Source organism: Gymnoscopelus microlampas (assembly GCF_963454915.1).
Source record: "Gymnoscopelus microlampas genome assembly, chromosome: 1".
Taxonomy (NCBI): domain Eukaryota; kingdom Metazoa; phylum Chordata; class Actinopteri; order Myctophiformes; family Myctophidae; genus Gymnoscopelus; species Gymnoscopelus microlampas.
The window spans coordinates 62,199,604-62,221,202 of NC_139962.1; the positions used below are offsets into that span (position 1 = coordinate 62,199,604).

Genomic DNA, 21,599 nt, shown 5'->3' on the forward strand with positions numbered 1-21,599 from the left:
TCAGTTCATGAAAGTCCTTGCGGTCTTGTTTCCAATGAGTGCCTGTGAGCAATTAGGGGTTAAGAGTCTTGCTCAGGGACAAATTTCATTTCATCGACACATTTGCTGACCTGGCCTGGAATCGTACCTGGGGCAACCAGAGTCTCTGGCTCCCTAGGCGGGTTCACTAACCACTCAGCTATGGCCACCCCTGAGAGAGAGAGAGAGAGAGAGAGAGAGAGAGAGAGAGAGAGAGAGAGAGAGAGAGAGAGAGAGAGAGAGAGAGAGAGAGAGAGAGAGAGAGAGAGAGAGAGAGAGAGAGAGAGAGAGAGAGAGAGAGAGAGAGAGAGAGAGAGAGATTAATACGGAATAGATTGGAGAGACAAATGGAATAGATTGAAGAGACAGAGAGAGAGACATGGAAACGGAATAGATTGAAGAGAAAGACATGGAAATGGAATAGATTGAAGAGAGAGAGAGAGCGCCATGGAAACGGAATAGATTGAGTCATGTTTTTTGCATTTCAACTTAAATGAGTCTGCATCAAGTGAGGCTTGAACCGGCAACCTTACGGTCATGAAGCACTCTTAGGTAGCTGCAACACTACCTATAGTGCTATATCTTTGTCCAGGCTGATATTGTCTGTGGAGGATCACAAACTCTTGCCTTCTGTCATGACCCAAGCCCCTGTTTCACTAACACTAAGATCACTCGTTCACAAACCATTTACCAATGAAGAAATTGTACATCTCCTCAGAACCAAAATTAGTGAAAGTAGCCGATCTACAAGCTCACAAACCATTAAAAGTTGTCAGATTGTACATTGGCTATTTTCACAATGAAGTATGTTATACATTGAAAAAACATACTCTCATTGCTATCTGAAAAGTTGTGAGATTGTAGATCAGCTGTATGTAAAAAACACTCAATTAAGTATTTCATGTTATCTTTAACAATTGCAGATGTATTCATTGATAGTCATGTTGTGTGAAATGCAACTTAGATGAAGTCTGCACCAAGTGAGGCTTGAACTGGTGACCTTCAGGTTGTGGGGCAAACATTTAAGCGAGAAGCCACCAACAGACAAGAACCTGTGAAAAAGGAGATCACACAGATCATACAGTTTCACGCAAATAGCTGAAAAATCCTGGGTTTAAGTGTTTTTCAAACTGCTCAAGATTGCGGACAATCTAAGGGCGGTGCTTACTGGTCAACGTGATAGATGTGTTCCTCATTAGTCAAGGCACATGTGTAAGCAGGTCTAATGGCTGTCGGCCAAACGAGGCATGACTTTTGCCTGTTTAAAGTTTCAATTTTCAAAAAATTGCTATAGCGCCCCCGTTTGACCAATTGGAGTAAGATTGGTTTCAGTGATATTTGGAATGGCCCTTTACACTTCTGCAAAGTTTCAAAGAATGGTAAGTCTGCATGTATGTGTTAGGGGCAGATGAATAATTGTCATAAAACTGCAATATTCATTGGCTCATTAAAGCTTCATTTTTTCACTTATGGAAGATATTTTGCAAACGTTTTTTGGTATAGGTCCAAAGTTCATGTGTAAAAAGTTTCGTGCAGATTACTCAAAAATCCCAGGAGGAGATAGGTTTGAACTGTTTTTCATATAATTCCAAATGGTGGGAGATCTAAAGGTCAGAGGTCAAAAGTCAGAGTGTGAAAGTTGTTCAGCATGAGGAGACGCATGTGTGCATCGAAGTTTCATGGCTGTAGGTGAAACAGGGCATGAGTTGTACCTGTTCAAAGTTGGCATTTTTCAATTGAGTGCTATAGCGCCACCTTTTGACGAAAGATTGTGAGAATTATTTCTTGATCGTTTTTCATGACCATCTATCATATGGCCGAGTTTCATAAAAAGCGACTGCACGGTTCAGCCAGAACTGCCAAAAGTGGCAGAAGAAGAAGAAACGGAATAATGCGAATAACAATATGGGTCCATGCTGGAAGCCTGGCCCCATAATAATGCGAATAACAATACGGGTCCATGCTGGAAGCCTGGCCCCGTAATTAAATAGGTGTGGATGGCTTCAGTCAATGAATCAACAGCGGTCGTTAGCTCCCCACTGGGAGATCATAAAAACTTGATGGCCCATTCGGCGCACACATCAAAGGTGGTTAGGATCAAAGGCACTTAGTTTGTAGACAGACGCACGAGAGAGAGAGAGAGAGAGAGAGAGAGAGAGAGAGAGAGAGAGAGAGAGAGAGAGAGAGAGAGAGCGCTTGCGCGGGCGGGTGTGTTACGGCCGCGGACCTTTGACAGACAGACATCCGTCGGAGCATAGTCAGCACCGTCAGCACACTCACTCGCACCAAAAGTAGCCGATCTGCAAGCTCACAACACCTCGCAGCGCCAGGCGTTGTGAGCTTGTAGATCGGCTATTTTTGGCAAAGAGCTTGACAGATAGATAGACTGATAGATATACAGACAGACAGACAGACAGACAAACAGACAAACAGACCCATGCAGGGCGGGAGCGCACTCACGCCAATGTGCTAAATTATAATATAATAATAATAATAATAAGGGTAAGAATAATAAGGGTAATAATAATAATAATAGCATCAATTTGTTTATTGCACTGCACAGCATTTACGCACAGCCTCGTTTGGTTTGAGACACATGCAGTGTACACTGTCCAGTCTTGTCTAATATCAAACCAAACCAGGCTGTCGGGTGGACAGCTGTGCGCAATCTCATCTCATGGACGCCTCTTGAAGACTTCATTTATGGGCATATGAAGTGGACTATTATAGTAAGTGGACAGATTACGGTGAAAGTTTAATTTGATCATACGTCTGGTGGTTAGAATTCACGACAGTTGTTGTGAATTATAGGTGAGAAAAATCCTTCAATCTGAATGTGGCAATTTGGAGAGCTCCAAGTTGCGCACGGATGCTTAATTTATTTTTCCTAGTTTCTTAAATGCTACAGTTTCTTCGAGAATATGTAATCTCCTATAGTTCACAAGGCGTGGCGCTGTGATGCATCCAAGTTCATGTTCATGTTACCAAGCCATATTGTAGTACAGTCAATAGTAGGCTAATACTAGGCTGCTTTTAAATCTACAATGAAATGACAACGGATCTCCCTCCCATGCGCGTGTCGTTCTGCAATGATTTTTAATTCATTAGAGGCAGCAAATAAGCACACATTTAACATATTAAGCTCAGATGATTCCAACCAGGAGGAAAGAGACGGGAAGACAGGAGAGAGGAGAGGGAGAGAGACGGTATAATGCTTTTTATTTTATTTTTGTTGCGTGTCGACCTGCGCAGCGCGCCCCATCCCGCACCGCCATGGACTCTGAAAGCTTGGCTCATGTGTAGCCTATCATAATTATTCACAAAAGTAACATGGATATATACACTTAGGATTTAGAGAGAACCCTGAACTATTGCGCTTGAGATTTTGGTTCATTCTGGGTTAAAACTGAATCTCTCCATTGTCTCCAAACTAAAGGCCCAGAATTAATTGGAGACGACAAAAAGAAAGCAGTGCTGTTCACAAAAATGACATATGCCTATGGTTGTGGCAGGTGTAAACTTTAATATTATTTAATAAAGGAGGATTAATGAAGCATCAATACACACATGGTGTTTTGATGTTGGGCTGATTTGACAATAGATCAGATGCAAGTGTCTCATTAATGCGCATGAGATGCTTTACCAAGTATGCCTACATTAATTCACATTCATTGTGATTATATAGTCGGAATGGTGGTGTTTATAAATAGCAATGCGTCACAGTCGGAATAGCGATGTCTTTAAAACAAATGGGAAACATCTCCACTCCGAAGAATGGAAGTCAATCTTCTAAGTGGCGATGTGGAGGAATAGCGATGTGTAACCGGTCCATGCTGTGTGAACCATGCCCTTGCACAAAACTGCAAGGGCATGAACTCAAAATTGATCTGTTCTGGTGAGTGATTTGATTCCATATACAATGGTGTTCAAACATTATAATTTAATGACTGTTATTGTTGTTTCTGATTATATACTTCTATGATGTATTGACTGAAGATGAGTAAGCAGTTTATGCTGATTGTGAATGTGAATACATAGAGAGTAATCCTCATTTTGGCCTATTTTAGCCTGGGTCTTTTAAAGTGTGGGTTTCAACTGTTTCTGATCTACAACCAAGGTGAAAGAGTTCTGCTGTTTGGAGAGCTAACCCATCTGAGTCCAAAAGAACTGTTGCTTTGATCTGGAGAACTGGTAGGACTGACCATTGCAAAGAAAACTGAAGGAATATTTTCATGGACATTTCATTCTTTCCACTGAACTGAGAAAACAAAAGGAAAGAAAAAGAAAAGAAGACACACTGTTTATTGTTTTAAAATCAATGTCATGTTGACTGATATATTTGAGCATTACGCTGTCATTTCATTTAAAGGGTAGTTTTGATACAAGAAGTGAACAGGTTTTTTTGTTGTTATAAAGATATTTTTAATAAAAAGGTAAAACTGTATTTTGATAAAATGGTAAAACTGTATTTTGATGAAAAGGTCAAACTGTAAACATTGATACACTGAGGTTAAAAACTAAATATTACTTAGGCATTAAGGACTAAAAAGTATTTCATAAAAAGCTTCAGGTTTAAAAAGGGATCGCTATATAGAAAAACAAGAACAAAAATAAGATTTTCTCAGGATAGAAACAGTTCAATAACCTAATCATAGGATAAATAGGAAGACTAAAATAAGACACATAAAAATGTATGTTCAAGACTGACCACTAGTCTAATTAGGTGGTGTTTTTGTTTTGCACTAATTTTACAAGCTGGACAAAGCAAGTGTTCACTGTCATCCCTCTCATTCTATTTTATTTTATGTTTAATACATTTAACTCTCTTTAAACTTATCTGTTGGTCTCTGAGTCTTCTTTATTGTTGTTGCTCACTCCTTAACCTTTTAAATACTCATCCGTCCTTCAACCGAACCTATGATCTCTGATGCGCTAGTCCAAACGAATGCTAATTTGATAGAAGTAGAAATACACATCTGTACCGGCCAGTGTCTGCTAATATACAAAAGGACTTGAGCCCGGGTTACAGCGGCACTTGGTGCCACGCTATGACTTTGATAGCTGTTAATTGACTCCTGACAACCTCAGCAAATGATGCTATCCCCTTATGTCCAGCCAATCTCTCAGAATGCAAAATCAGTTAATCAGTGGCAAACATGTACGTCATTCATTCATAAAATAAGGTGCCTGCTAAGATCACAGCAACTCCAGCAGAAATTAAATGAACACTGAGGATTTTAACATGTATAATCATGTCACCTTGACTAAACTGGCCTGTAATTGTGGCTTTCAAACAGCTGCCCAATTAAACTGTACAGTATGCTGTGTGTTCACTGAAACCTCATGTCATCAGACGTAAACAGAGGTGGGTGTTGTAGTGTTTTAAACCCCATTTCATCCAGTGGTGGAAAAAGTACTCAAATGTTATGCTTAAGTAGAAGTATCAATGCTGCAATGTGGAAATACTCCATTAAAAGTATAAGTCCGGAATTGAAAATGACTTGAGTAAAAGTACAAAAGTATTGTATTTAGCCCTTCCATTGTGTTAGGGTAATTTTTGACACGTTTTCATGTTTAAATAGGTAAAAAGTACCCTTTACATGTCTTTATTGGAACAAGGCTTCATGATATGCTCAGACACAGCTATTGTAATGCAACAACATTAATTACCGCCATTTTAGTTCATTCTGATGGTCTCATCTGGACATCTGTGGTGTTTTTTTTTTTTATCTAAATTTTTATCCCACGATTATAACCCATTTTTTCACCCAGTGCCAATTGTCTATGGCTACACTCCCTCTGCCAGCCTAGGGAGAGCCTAGAGCCGAGCTCATGCCTCCTTCAATGCATGAGAGCTAGCAAGCCGCTTCTTATCACCTGACAGGGGGGAGGTTACCTGGTTAGACGTAGCGTGTGGAAGGAACACGTTATTCCAACCAGTTCCTTTCCCCTCTATCAGGCGCCCCGGCTGACCAGGGGGAGGCAGTACAGAGACCAGGATTACTGCATGTTTTTGTGAGGGTACCTACCCTAGGGAGCACGGGGAGAACATGTAAACTCCACACAGAGTAGGCCCTTTCGCCAACCCCACCTAGGGTATGGGCACTGATGACACAGAGGAGAGAACACACCCCCAGCGCCCACAGCGTCCCCGGCGGGAATTGAACCCAGGACCTTCTAGCTGTGAGACGACAGCGCTACCGACTGCGCCACTTTGTCAATATTCAATGTTTTCATGTTTGATAGTGAGAAAAACTTGTCCTATATTTGCATTTGCTATTAGGAGTAAAATAAAGTTTGGGTTTATGAAAAATAAATGACTTTTTACCTTCTATGGTATACGGGTACATTTTTACCCTTAACACTATATTAATAATGCAAAAAAAGTGCAATGCAAGGGTTAAAGCACCTGTCAGGGACCGAGTTGGTCGGAAGGAGAGACACAGGGAAACGTGGTTGTTGGTTTAAAAGACTGTTCCTTTTTTTTGTATTTATTTTTCTTTTTGTGCTTCGTTTCAAAATAATCAAACAATAAATGTGCTCAAAATAAACAAATCAAACTAAATAACTAAACAGACAAACACAACTGAACTGAAAACTGGACTAACTAGAATGACACAGGAAGTGGACATATATAGGGATGGGTCAGACCACTATTAACAAAAAAGGGGGAAAAGACAAAGACTACCATTAAACACACACTCAAAACCCCTGCCCCACCCCATGGTACAGAGGGACTGTGGTGCAGTCCAATTTGTCCAGATTAGCTGTATATCTGTAGCAGCTGATCCCCTCTGCTTTGGCCAGCCCATCATGTCCATATATGTCAGTCAGAAACCTCCCACAGCACTGGTAACTCAAATAAAACTCAGTCAAATCAAATGCAAATAAACTCATAGAAAACTAATAATAAATCATGTCATTTCAACTTGTTAATAATGTCCAACGGAAAATAAACACACTAAATATATAAACCAAAAGGAAGAGTTACCATACATTATAGTCTATGTGTGGCTGCTGAGTCAGCCATCACACACTCCCCCCCTTCGGAGCTCTCGCTGAAACAGCGAGAGATAATCTGAAGTCACGTTGAGTATGTGCTGCACTGTAACGCGGAAAGGTTGCATGGCCAGGTACCACCTTGTGATGTGGCGGCCATTGGTGTCCTTCATCAGCTGCATCCACTGGAGGGCTTTATGGTCAGTCTGGATCCCCTCACACTTCACGCTTCTCACTTCACGTTTCTCGCTTCACATTTCACGCTTCTCGCTTCACGTCGTTTCACGTCCCTCACGTCCATCACGTCCATCACGTCCCTCACGTACATCACGTCCCTCGCGTCCATCACGTCCATCATGCAAGAGACGACACAAGCCATTTACCAGGTCAGCAGCCTTACACCAACAACCCCTCTCACAACACACTACCAGTGTGGTGTGAGAATCCACAGGTTGGCCCCCTCCATGCTGAGGTAGTGACGTCTGGACTCTGGAGAACCCTCTGGAGACACTGTTTCTTTGGCCTGTCGATCAGGTTCATCACCTGCCAGGTGGGCCTGAACAATGGCTGCCAAGTCTGCCAGTGTTGGCTCTTGGCTGATCTCCCCAGTGTCCCCTCCAGTGGCCTATCCTCCTCCTGTATTGGTCTTGGTGATCGTCTTCCTCCTCTGCCACTATTCATGGCTCAGGGTTTGGAAAAAATGTATTGAGAGAAAAAAAAACTGTGCTCTCCTCCGTTGTCCCACCACTGCCACCATCTGTCAGGGACCGAGTTGGTCGGAAGGAGAGACACAGGGAAACGTGGTTGTTGGTTTAAAAGACTGTTCCTTTTTTTTGTATTTATTTTTCTTTTTGTGCTTCGTTTCAAAATAATCAAACAATAAATGTGCTCAAAATAAACAAAACAAACTAAATAACTAAACAGACAAACACAACTGAACTGAAAACTGGACTAACTAGAATGACACAGGAGGTGGACATATATAGGGATGGGTCAGACCACTATTAACAAAAAAGGGGGAAAAGACAAAGACTACCATTAAACACACACTCAAAACCCCTGCCCCACCCCATGGTACAGAGGGACTGTGGTGCAGTCCAATTTGTCCAGATTAGCTGTATATCTGTAGCAGCTGATCCCCTCTGCTTTGGCCAGCCCATCATGTCCATATATGTCAGTCAGCAACCTCCCACAGCACTGGTAACTCAAATAACACTCAGTCAAATCAAATGCAAATAAACTCATAGAAAACGAATAATAAATCATGTCATTTCAACTTGTTAATAATGTCCAACGGAAAATAAACACACTAAATATATAAACCAAAAGGAAGAGTTACCATACATTATAGTCTATGTGTGGCTGCTGAGTCAGCCATCACAGCACCAAAAGTAAAAGTACTCATTATGCAGAATGTCCCATTTCACACGTTTTCAAAAAAAAGTTTTTTTTTTTTTAAATAGCCCAAATATATAGGGCTGAAGTGGTTAGTGTATGTTTTGTAATAATAATCAAAATCTACAAAATAACTAGTAACTCAAGTTTGCAAATAATTGTAGTGGAGTAAAAGTACAATATTTGCATCTGAGATGTAGTGGAGTAGAAGTAAAAGTACTGAACATTGGAAATACTCCAGTAAAGTAAAAATACCACCAAACTGTACTTAAGTACATTACTTGAGTAAATGTACGTAGTTACTTTACACCATTGATTTCATCAGACCTATAAACAGGGTGCTGTAGAGTGTGTTTCTCCATCCTAACATTACAATGTTGTGAACACTGTGTTTTAATGACTTGTGTTTCTGCATCCAAACTCATCACATCCAAGTGATCCAGCAGTTTGTTTTGCCTGTAAAGCTTGATTGCATACTATGTCAGATACAGTGGGACACGCACACTGTTTTGGCTTGAAAATACATTATCTCAAACACTGTTTTCTGCTTCATTTATTTTTCTCCTCTCAGGGTTTCCCCGTCGCCTCAGACTTTATTTGCATCAATATTTGGTTTGCCGGGAATGCTTGTGGCCTCAAACCACATAACAGATGATTCACTCCACCCATGTATCTAAGACCTATTGAGAGATTTAAAGCCACAGATATGTACTAAACCAGACACAGTTACAAATGCAAAGCCAATAAAATACATTTAGAAGAATGAAATTATTCTCTAATTTGGCCCATCTTACCAGACGGGGCCAATTTGGATCCCAAGTGTTGACTGGAGGAAAGCCTAACTGGAGCAGACTCCCTCTCACAAGAACTTAACCCAATATAGAGACTGAATTATTCCACTTCCAGCTTCAGTTTATTTCCATTTAATGTACTGTATGTTTTCCCCTCAGCAATACAGAGTAAACGTACTGAAAAACCTCCACGCCACAAAAGGAAGATGGTCAGCAGAAGATCCCAGAATCAATTACTAACAACAAAATGTGTGTGGGAGGCACGATACCAAGTCACACGTGCACGCGCGCACGCACACACACACACACACACACACACACACACACACACACACACACACACACACACACACACACACACACACACACACGCACACACACACACACACACACGCACACACACATGCACGTCCACTGTTGTTTTTCAAAACAGTTATACGTATTAGAGGCCTATACGCAGTGCAGTGGCATGGCGACTGAATCAAAAAGGATGGGAAAAAATAATCTATGAAAGCTGTGCAATATCATATGAGGTGTAGAGGGGTTCATTCATCATTCCTCTACCTCCATACCTTACTCAGTACTGGTGTAGTTAGATTAGTGAACCTTGAAAGAAAGCTGTGTGTGTGTGTGTGTGTGTGTGTGTGTGTGTGTGTGTGTGTGTGTGTGTGTGTGTGTGTGTGTGTGTGTGTGCGCGCGCGCGCGCGCATGTAGTCTACGTGTATTGTTTCTCGTCTTTTCCTGAAATCTATTGTTTATTAAACAGAGGAGGGACTACATGCATTACAGGTCAGTTATAGATGCCAGCGGTCATAACTCCAGCTGCTCCATGGGCGAGGGAGAGGAAGATGATAGCACCATGAATTAGTGTGGGATGTTGTTGACCTCCTGGAGATGATGAAATTCTGACTCATCCATCGCCCACACCCTCTCTGTCTCTCTCTGCTGTACAATAACTTTACACAACTCTCCTAAATATCCTTGTAAAATACTATCTTTATGTTGACCCCTGTAGGTCATCATCCCTCTGCCAGATGTTTACTTCTGGAAGAAAGTGCAGGTCAGGTGCAGCGTGACCTTCGGCTGCTGCTTTATATCTGCAAGGTCAAGTATTGCAGAGAGGGAAATCACTTGAGTTATTTGTGGAGTGTAAGAAAGTGCAGAGAGATCAAGAAAGGCTGTCCTTGTGAAATGCAAATTCTGTCTTATGCATTATGGCTGTCGTGTCCACAGAAAACATTTGTTGAGCAGCCAGCGCCTTTCTTGCATTCATTTCTACGATGAAATCGTAGAAATGCGATGTGCCCTTCCCAGCGATTTGCCCGTTTCAGTGCTCTCTACGTCCATCATGTTTTGGCGGAGTGCTCTGGCCCTGCAAGCGAGCCTGCACGGGGCCCGTAAGGGGCCACTTAGGGCTGGCTTAAGGGCCCACCGTGGGCTGCCCACACAGGGCCCCAGGGGGCTTGCTCATTGGCAAAGTGTGGGCCCCTAAGTGCTGGCCCTGCATGGGCAGCCCTCACTTAGCCCTCACATGCCTACAGTGGCCCCGCATTGGCCCACTTGGGGCTATGAATAAGCAGCCCTCACTTAGCCCTCCGGAAGCCCTATTAAACTATAACCTCAAAATAACTATATTCTATTAATCTAAAATGTACTAAACTAAGATCTGTATTGTAAAGAAAAAATACAATAGTTGTTCATTGAATGGTTTATTTTCGGCTTTTGTTTACAACAAATCAAAACACACTTGTGTGGACTTACAAAAAGAAAAAAAAAATCACAAATGTATACATATTCAAAGTCAGCTCACACACAAAATCCAAACTCCAAATAGTCAAAGGGATTCAAATCAATGATTAAATATAATACAGAACAAATATACAACATTGGCAAATATAAAACCAGTGTAACCTTTCCTGTCTTAGTCTCCAGACTAAGGGGGAACTGAATCAAGTTCAATTCCACAGCCGAAATTAATACTTGCGTCGGTCTCCGCCTATTAACTTTGGGGTAGAACCCACTTGTATCTTTTATTACTATTTCCCTGTTGCACAATGGTGAATGAACGGTCTCTTTTCTTCAGGCACTGTTAGTTTATTATAACTCCAGCAACATCAAACACGTTTCAAGTTCACTTCACTTCCTCAACTTACTATACAATAGACAAATGCACACAACATACATACATACATAATACACAATACATACAACATACAATAACCCATCTCTCTCCCAGCATCCTTCTCTCACCCCAACCAAATTCTATTGTCACAGACTCCTCTTAAAGGAGACATTTTTTACAATTTTACAACACTACCCGCACTATGGATGGCAATGTATCACAGTTCCACTCCATCAGTGCAGTTACAATGTAGCATACTTCACCAACATCTCAGCAGATAACATGGCCCAAGGCAGACTTGGCTTTTTTTTTAGGTAAGGCTACATTGGTAGACTTAGCAAAGTGGGCATATTATGAATCAACTATAAAACAGATTACACCAGTGGTCACTGAACATATACTGGATAGGCATGCTGCACCTCTCTGTTCACCTGCTATTCATTTCAAGTAACATACAAATAATTCAATTCAATTCAATCTTTATTTCAGACTCAAGGTCCATATCACAGACAGCATGACACATACACAACGATAAAATCAAATAACTCTGTTCAGGTTCAGAATAGCAAAGTATGAGAGTAACCATTTGTTTGTACATACTGTGCAGTCCTTTCCCCCCTACCTAAGGAGTTCTGGGTAGACTACCATCACTCCTGGTGAGATCAGGGCATCATTCTTGCCCCTTTTCAGCACATAACTCACCACTAACTATGTTTTTATTTTAAGTATGTCACCCACTCCCCAACCTCCAGTCACCTGTCAACGGCGAGTCCCCTATACCACCGGCCAGCCTTGAGACTTGATTCTTGAGTAAATTCTGCAAAACTGACAGGAATTCCACAATGTTTCTTCTTGTACTCCTCACAACCTGCCCAGTCCTTTCTCATGGCTGAATTCATCTGGAAATATATAAAAATAAATATTTTGTGTGTGTGTGTGTGTGTGTGTGTGTGTGTGTGTGTGTGTGTGTGTGTGTGTGTGTGTGTGTGTGTGTGTGTGTGTGCATACATATATACATACAGTGCCTTGAGATTCAAAAATTGATGAAATTAATTGTTTTACTCAAAATTCTCCACACTATACCCCATAATGACAAAATAAAAACATATGTTTTTGATTATTTTCCGACATTCACAGTTAACTGTGGGACCTGATAGAGACATGTGTGTGCCTTCCGTGTGTCAGATCAATTTTATTTACCATAGGCAGACTCCAATCAAGTTATAGAAACATCTCAAGGATGATCAGTGCAAACAGGATGCACCTCAGCTTAACTTTGAGTGTCATAGCAAAGGGTGTGAATACTTATGCACATGTGATTTTGTCTTTTTTTTTTTTAGAGGTGCAACCGCTCCTATAAGAGGGTTTAGGACCCATCCGTGGTGAAATTTGTTTTCAGTCGTGAAAATGTGTCTTTCGCTGTGACGCCATGCTGTGGAAAACGCGCCCATAGGCTGATAATCTTCACACCCAGTGTGAAGTGCTGTGATTGGCTAGCAAGATGCATGATGAAATGAATAACTCATAAATATCACCGCTCACTTCACACTGGATGTGATTATGTTTTATTCATTTGCCATAACATCTTAAACATCTATTTTATTTTGTCATTATGGGGTATAGTCTGGAGAATGTTGAGTAACATTTTTGAATAAGGCTGTAACATTGTATGTACACTGTATGTGCAAGCAGAGTGTGTGTGTGTGTGTGTGTGTGTGTGTGTGTGTGTGTGTGTGTGTGTGTGTGTGTGTGTGTGTGTGTGTGTGTGTGTGTGTGTGTGTGTGTGTGTGTGTGTGTGTGTGTGTGTGTGTGTGTGTGTGTGTGCGTGCGTGTGTACACACACACACTCTAACATATTTATACTTTTACCTAAGTATTCATTGTCAAAGCTTACTCTTCCACTGGGGCCTCACTGCTAGCTGGCAGACTGTGATAGGGCTCCTTTTGTCCACCCGCTCTGTCACTTGAATTACGCAGCCACACCCTAATCTCCTTCTCAACATCGGAATCCTGAGGACTTGGATGAATGCGTTACTTTCTTACAGCCTCTGAAACATAAAAACAAATAGGCTTATATGAAACAATAATTTGTGTAGGAAGCAATTTCTTATTCGTTGCTGTCGGGCAGAAACCTTGCATCAACATCCTTTAATCTTTTTTTGTTCCGTTTTTGTAAATGAAAGCTCTACTTCGTCATACAACATGTAAACCCTCTGTTAATTTAACTAGTATAATCCAATGGACACAAATAGTCCATTTGGGTTACTTGTTAACTACAGATTTTACAATGGAAGCTGCCATTCTTAGGTTACCTGTTAAAGCGTGTTGTGTGGGAAGCTACTCCAAGTGATTCATTCAACATTATGGTAGTCCTGAAAAAATCTAACACTTTGTTTGCAGACATAAACATACATAAACCATGCTAAATCCAGATGTGACGTGTGTGGGCATTCCTGTCCATGATCTCCCTATGTATCTATTGGTGTTATCAAACATACCTGCTGCTGATAGAGAGCGTCTCACAGCAGGGGGTACGGCCACAGGTGAAGGACAGCTTGCAGGTGGAAGGTGGCTCACACTCCCTGTGGGCAAATGATGGTGTATGTCAGCGGGTGTCCAAACATATTTTTCAAAGAGGGACATATAAGAAAATATGAAAATACTTTAGGGTCGACTGCATCTCCTGTCATACTGCACCTTTGGACCATGATTAAATCACATACAAATGCATCACATTACAACTATTTAATTTAACTACAGTGCGACATCAATAGCCGTTTGTCAAATGTAAATCACTCATCTGTACTGTATGCATGCACTGTGTTGCTATTATATTTACAGTCCAATAAATTATCTTTCTTCAAATGGCTGTGTAGTCAAACGTAACCAGGTGTGAAAACGTCTTTACAATTTTGTTTAATAGAGCACCGAAGTCTGACGTCACTGCCAGTAGAGGGCCAGTAGAGGGCGCTGTTCCAGGGTTCGTGGCTTTATTTTTTATGTTGAAATCCCCATTTGGGAATCTTAGATCACGTCATATAAGAACTGTGTTCCAAACATAAACACACCACCCTGGCGTTTTTGTCAGGGGGGTGGCTCTGCATCGTTTATGATATTCATTCATATTTGATACAGCCTGTTTCTGCCGAAAATGGAATTAAAGGTAGGGTAAGTGATTTTCTTTGGTTGAAATAAGTGTTAAATAGCTCTATATTCTGATAGTACTCATTGCTATAGAGTGTTTGTTCAGTTAAAGGAATCTCCTTGTCTCTCCAGCTCTTTATTAAACACAAAATACATTTTCGTCTCAGTTTTAGTTTCATTTCCAATTTTTTCCAATCAGGATAGAGAACTCAATCAGGATATAGATTAAACAAGTGAAATTTGAAGTGATGACAAGAAATGAGCAGAAAAAAATGGAACTGGAACACTATAAAAATGAAGCTTAAAAATGGGTACTTTCTCCTGATTGGCTGAGATTTTGAAACCTACCTAAAAATGTATTTTCTGTTTATTAAAGAGCTGGAGAGACGGGGAGACTCCTGTTACTGAACAAACACTCTATAGCAATGATTACTATCAGAATATAGTGATTTAACCTTTTAACAAAATACTTTTTGTTTTAACCAAAAAATATCACTTACCCTACCTTTAATTCTGCCTTAAAAGTCTTAAGAACTACTACTTCCGGGTCTGAAATCACTGTCCCCACAGCAGCCGCGTTCATGGGAAATGTAGTCTTTGGGTTGTTTGACTCGTTTCTAGTGTTTATATTGTGTTACTCTTTGGGTAAATGTGTACATTTACACCTTCAGTCAATGCTTCATATCCATATGAGTAAAAACACCAGGGTGGTGTGTTTATTTTTGGAACACAGTTCTTATATGAAGCGATCTAAGATTCCCCAATGAAGATATCAATACAAAAAGTAAAGCCATGAACCTGCGGAATCATGCGCCCTCTACTGGCAGTGACGTCAGGACTTCGGTGCTCTATAGCAGCGGTTCCCAAACTTATTTAGCTGTGCACCCCTTATTACATCCTGACCTAGATGACGCACCCCCCGGGGCGTCATCTAGGCAAACCAATTAGGTTGGTTTGCCTAGATGGCAGGTCACGCACCCCCTGGGGTGCGCGCACCACAGTTTGGGAACCCCTGCTCTATAGAAATGGCATTTCTTTCAGTTAGGAATTCTTACACATTCTGCTGAGAAATAGCCTATCTGCCCAAACTAATTTCAATACACCATCATGTCAATGTATGAATTAGGCTGCAAGCCTATGGAGTTATGGAGGGTATGGGGCTGGGCTGTGTAGTTTAACTTAAAAAAAGGGTCCAAATCCTTCTATTTTTTTTCAAGCGTTTGTTTTAAAAGAGCCGATCTACAAGCCCCTTTTCAAATAGCCAATGTATATGAGGTTAAAGTGCCTAGACCGAAGCTATACCAATCTTACCTGCTGACAGTTTGGACACCAGACAGACAGACAGACGGACGGGCGGACGACTCAAGGTGGTCAACAATGCAGTCTCTCACATACAGGCGGTGGTCAAATAAGACTCCCTGTGCACAAATGATGATTTATTGAGCATTGAAGGATCTACAACAGTGGCTCTCAAATGTCAAGCATTATATCCATGCATTCAGACCATGTGCATTTTGTCAATATATCAACAACAAGCTAAGGCAGGGGTCTTCAACGTTTTTAAAATGTTTTATATACAAATATTGTATAATTATGTAGGCCTATAAAATTTTGATTCATGTGTATAAACATACCATGTTATTGTGCATTCAATACTAAGCAATTAAAATAATAGATAGATTAATATATTCATGCTTTTAATTCAAACATACATGTACAAGGTACAGTGAGTAGGGTGGCTATGTACCCAATGTGAATACTATCAACAATCTGTCAATTGCACAATAATCATGTATACAAGCTATTCAAAATAGATAGAATCATAATTTATTTTAAACATAAATATGGAAAATATTTAAAAAATATTTAAAGAAAAATTGACATTTTTGAAAAAAAAAGGTCTAATTGTGTAATCAAGCAACAATTTCGCAGACCCCTGCAGTACCTCCGTGGACCCCCTTGGGGTCGCGGACCCCTGCAGTACCTCCGTGGACCCCCTAGGGGTCGCGGACCCCTGCAGTACCTCCGCGGACCCTCTAGGGGTCGCGGACCCCCTGTTGAAGACCTCTGTCTAAGTTTTCATTTTATTTGTGCTCTTTCTCACACACACAGAGAGTGTGTGTGTGTGTGTGTGTGTGTGTGTGTGTGTGTGTGTTAGACACATTAGCTAAACATTAGCCTATACTATTCTACTGAAATGATATCTGAATTTGCTAAATGTACTCAAATACAACCCCAACACAACATCACACTTAAACTGTAACAAATTTGCTGTTAAACATAATTATTAATAATTAAAAACTCACCTTATAGGCTAGTAGTAGCCTATATTATAAATTATATTGTATATCCCGCTATCATTTCTTGAAATTATTGTCATAAAATCCCTTTATCGAGACAAATGAAATCGCTAAACAACGTGTCGTGATCATAGAGTTGGGTGGTGACTCCAGACAACAGTTGTTATCAATTAGCCTACAGTAACAGTAGTAGGCTAAAGTCTACATAAATAGTATTTCTGTGTGTCAACACTCACCTAAAATGTCTGCTTCTTCTTCTTCTTTCTTTTATCTTCTCTGAAGTCGGTTAATAATTATTTGAATGAAACCAAAGTAACGCAATTTGTCTAACTGTATTTAGAAGTGAGAGGGCAGCTCGAGTGGCTCGAGCGTTTCATTCTCCCCGCTCTGAGTCACTGTTGCCAGATTCTGTGAGAGAAATAAGCAGCCAGGTCTATGAAAATAAGCCTTAACCCTACATTGGCTATTTGAAAATAGCCGATCTACAAGCTCACAGTGCGTCGCATTTGCAACACGTTGTGAGCTTGTAGGTCTGCTATTTTCAAAAAGAAAAAGTTAAATATATTTGTAATATTATTTGAAACAGATGGGGGTCTGCGGAAAAATGCATTAATTTGAGCATCCTTGACATGCAGATGTTTGAGAACTGGTTTAAACAATAAATAAAAAATGGAAGCAAGCCCAAATAACTACAAGCAACTTCACAGAAAAACAAGCCCAAAGTCGCTTATAATAAGCAGATATGGCAACACGGTTCACAACCCAGAATGCATTGCGTGTAAAAAACAACAACAGATCTACAAGCTCACAACGCGTTGAATGGCGACCAGATGTAGATCTGTAGATCTGTTCATTTTTGTAACCATAGCACCGGTCTGTTTTGGCATTCAGGAAGTTGCCATATGAAGTAAATAAGTTATTGGATGCATGTTGTCATAATAACAATAATAATAATAATTAGTGTGGTTGCCCTAACAGGGCAACCAGACTATAGTACTCTATACACTTTATTCCACTTCAAGATAAACAATATTTCGAACCACATCTCCTCCCACAGTTTTTATCCCCTAATGTTGTGCCATATATCAAAATGACCATCTAAATCGGGAATCGTGCGCTTGTATTTTGCTAAGAGATTGGTTAAATAGTTTAATTGATATTGATTTATTAGTGCATTAAATTCACCCATCCACTTTAATGGAAAAGTGAAAAAACTCAAATTCAAGTATTTTTTTCTCAGAAACCGTAAGAGCTAGAGTTACCAGATTTGGAGGGAAAATTCATAATATTGTCCGAAATTAATGAAAAAAATATCACACCATTCGGCCTCATGGTGGCGCTATAACAGCCCCCTTTACGTTTTGGCCTGTAACTCTTGAACCGTAGGTCCGAAAATCAAAATTTCTTTTCACCTGGATTCCTTGGGTCACTACGCATCTCCCCATATAGGCCACGCCCATTTGCGTCAGGATAGATTTTTTGATATTGATTTATTTGTGCATTAAATTTCCCCATCCACTTTAATGGGAATTGCAAAAACTCCCATTCAAGTATTTTTTTCTCGGAAACCGTAAGGGCTAGAGTTACAAGACTTGGAGGGGAGGTTAATAGTTTTTTGCAAAATTATTAAGAAAATAATCACACCAGTCGGCCACATGGTGGCGCTATAACAGCCCACTTTACCTTTTGGCCTATAACTCTTGAACCGTAGGTCGTAAAATCAAAATTTCTTTTTCCCTGGATTCCTTGGGTCACGACGCATCTCGCCATATAGGCCACGCCCATTTGCGTCAGGACAGATTTTCCGCCATTTTGAATTTTCTTCAAAACACACTTTTTGCTCCTTTTCCTTCAATTTTTTTCCAAATCTCACACAAATCGGTACACGTGATCTATGGACCCATGCGATAAAACTATCCAAGCGGAATTTTGATAGTCCGTACCGTTCGTCCGTAAATGGCTTCCAAAGTTAGCGGGAGGGGCCCGTTTGACCAAAAATGCCATACATCACGAACGAAACGTCCAATCGATCCCAGATTTGAATCACATGTCAAGGTTGGTTTACTCAAGAAATCCCCAAAAGCATTTCCACTTTGACCCATAGGGGGCGCCACAAATGCGCAAAATGTAACCGTTCGATGCAAAAACATGATCTTTGGGGGGATCAATCCTCTCAAAATGAAACGCAAGCGATCTCAGGAGTGAAGACACAATGTAATTGGCGCAGCCTCCGACGTTATTCTTCCGGCGTATTCCTCGAGTCCCGGCGGCCGCGACCCGCGACCGGCGTCGGCGCAACCACACTCTGCAATTTCCCCGGAATTGCGACGCGTCTAGTTATTATTATAATTAATATAAAAATAATAATAATAATAATAAGTGTAATAATAATAATAATTATTATTATTCAATATATTATTTATGTCACATCACAAGAAAAGGACAAGAAATGTCCTTTTTTGTGAAAATCTTCACAGTCTAATGTTGGCAGGTATGATGACTCCCCGGGATCCAAACTAGTTAAAATAGTAGATCTGAAAGCTCACCACGCGTCCCGGGCTTGTAGATCTGCTATTTTCAAGGCGTTTTTTTTTATTAATTGATGGAATTTCGTCGATTTTTTAATGTATTAATGAAATTATTTTGATACATTTTTGATTTTAGTATTTTTATTGATGAAGATTTTAGATTTTTGAAATTGCTTGGAAGATTTTAGATTTTTGAAATAATAATATAATATATTTTTGTAGGAAACGGAAAAAAGGGATCTTTCCTTGTGACCCATAAAAATGTGTCCATGACCCACAAATGGGTCCCCACCCACTGTTTGGGAAACAGTGATCTAACCCAGTGGTTCTCAACCCTTTCAGGCTGCAACCCCCCAAAATAATCATATTTGAACTGGGGACCCCCCACCCTGATAACTAAGCACTTGGAATGTAGGAGTCGATGCATTACGTTTAGTTTAGACTTTATTGTGAAAATAGCAGATTTTCAAGCTTGTAGATCTGCTATTTTCAAAATGTTTGCCTCTTTCTGATATTATTTGACAATTTGGCCAATGTTTGACCATTTTTTATTGTATAACGTTTGTTGATTACTTTTGATGCAGTAATGTTCATTTTTTTTAAGGTATTAAAAAGGTCTTAAAGGTCCTTAAATTGTCACTTCACTATCATCTGGGGACCACCCCAAATCATGTGGGGATCCCCCTGGGGGTCTCGACCCACATGGTGAGAATCACTGATCTAACCAAACTTGACCAGCTGCTAAGCTGGTCTGTCCAGTGTCCAGCCATCTGACCAGCTAAGTCCAGCTGCTAAGCTGGTCTTTGCTGGTCTGTCCAGTGTCCAGCCATCTGACCAGCTAAGTCCAGCTGCTAAGCTGGTCTTTGCTGGTCTGTCCAGTGTGGCAAGCTGGTCTTTGCTGGTCAGTCCACCCATTTGACCAGCAAAGACCAGCTACCAGCTTGGCTTTGCTGGTCAGTCCAGCCAGCCAGCTGGCTGACCAGCAAAGACCAGCAGAATCCAGCTTAGTGCCCAGCTAACCAATTACACTGACACACCAGCCTGACCAGCCTGGCCAGCTTGTCCAGCCTGGTATACCATCTAAACCAGCTTAAGACCAGCCAAGACCAGCTAATACCAGCTAAAACCAGCTAAAACCAGCAACCATCATAAGCTGGTTTGTGCTGTTTTTTTCAGCAGGGTTAGAAGACTAGGATGAGCAATGTTGTAGAAAGTGGAGTGATATGCTGTGTTCTAGAAAAAAATCACACCCTGTGTGAAGTGAGTGGTGCCTTGCTTAGCTTGGCTAACATGTTCAATCAGCCAAGCTAACATGTCCAACGTTAGCTTGGCTGATGGCACTGATGTCACTTTGAAACATGTAAACTCTATTTCGTCATGCGTCTCGCTAGCCAATCAAAGCACACCCTTTCAACATATTGTCACGTGTCACGTGATGCTTGACCAATGTTAGCTTGGTGGACACACGGACATACAGACATACATACATACATACGGACACACAGACAAAGCCAGATATAGGAGTGGTTGCCTTCGGCACCACTCAAAAAATAGTTCCAAGTTCAAGAAAAGAGCGGCAAATGATGTGGGAATGTAATATGGGCTGCCCACACTAAAAACGCATGGGGCCCAAAGGTACAAATCTGCTCTAGGCCCTGAACGGACAGACCCACACTGGCCCACTATGGGCTAGCCCCAGCTCAGCCCCAAGTGTGGGCTGCCCAGAGCAAGCCCACGGTGAGACCACAGCTGTGGGCATCACCTGGGCAAACCCGCGATGGGCCTGTGCAGGCTTGGTGCGGGCTTGGCATAGCCCTCACTGCCCACACATAGCCTGCATGGGCCCCACAGGGGCTCGCTTGCAGGGTGGGTGCATCAAGCAGAAATGTGTTCAACTTTTGGAGAGGAGTGTGGCTGTGTCTAAGAACCTGGTCATTTACGACTTTGAATCGTTACCACCACCAAGTCCATGTTTACCATTATTTAATCTAGGCTATTTGTGCTAATAACACAGATGACATGACGTTCGAGCACAGCGGCAGTTGATATATTTGAAGAGTTCCTGCGCTCATAAAACGTTTTCTGTGGACACAGCCCCTAACGATGGTTTTAGATGTGATGTGACTCAGCACAGGGGACTACTTTATATATTTATAGAGTAGTTTGTGCCACACAGAGTTCAAGCCAGCTGCTCTTAGAAAATATGTCAATTCATGAAAAGAATCACCAAGCAACTACTTTCCAGATAATGTTAAATTGCATTCATCACCTAATGACAACTTTGTTCAAAATGAGCGAGAGA

General features: G+C 41.0%; 1 long non-coding RNA gene across 1 annotated transcript; it reads right to left on the reverse strand.

Annotated features, from left to right (window-relative positions):
* Positions 1-13,214: 13,214 nt before the first annotated feature.
* On the reverse strand, positions 13,215-17,116 carry LOC311036649. The gene is made up of 4 exons (XR_014599868.1): positions 17,006-17,116; positions 15,781-15,887; positions 13,824-13,907; positions 13,215-13,373 (listed from the first exon to the last, which is right to left on the reverse strand). It is a non-coding gene; the product is annotated as an uncharacterized lncRNA (long non-coding RNA).
* Between the last annotated feature and the right edge of the window lie 4,483 nt (positions 17,117-21,599).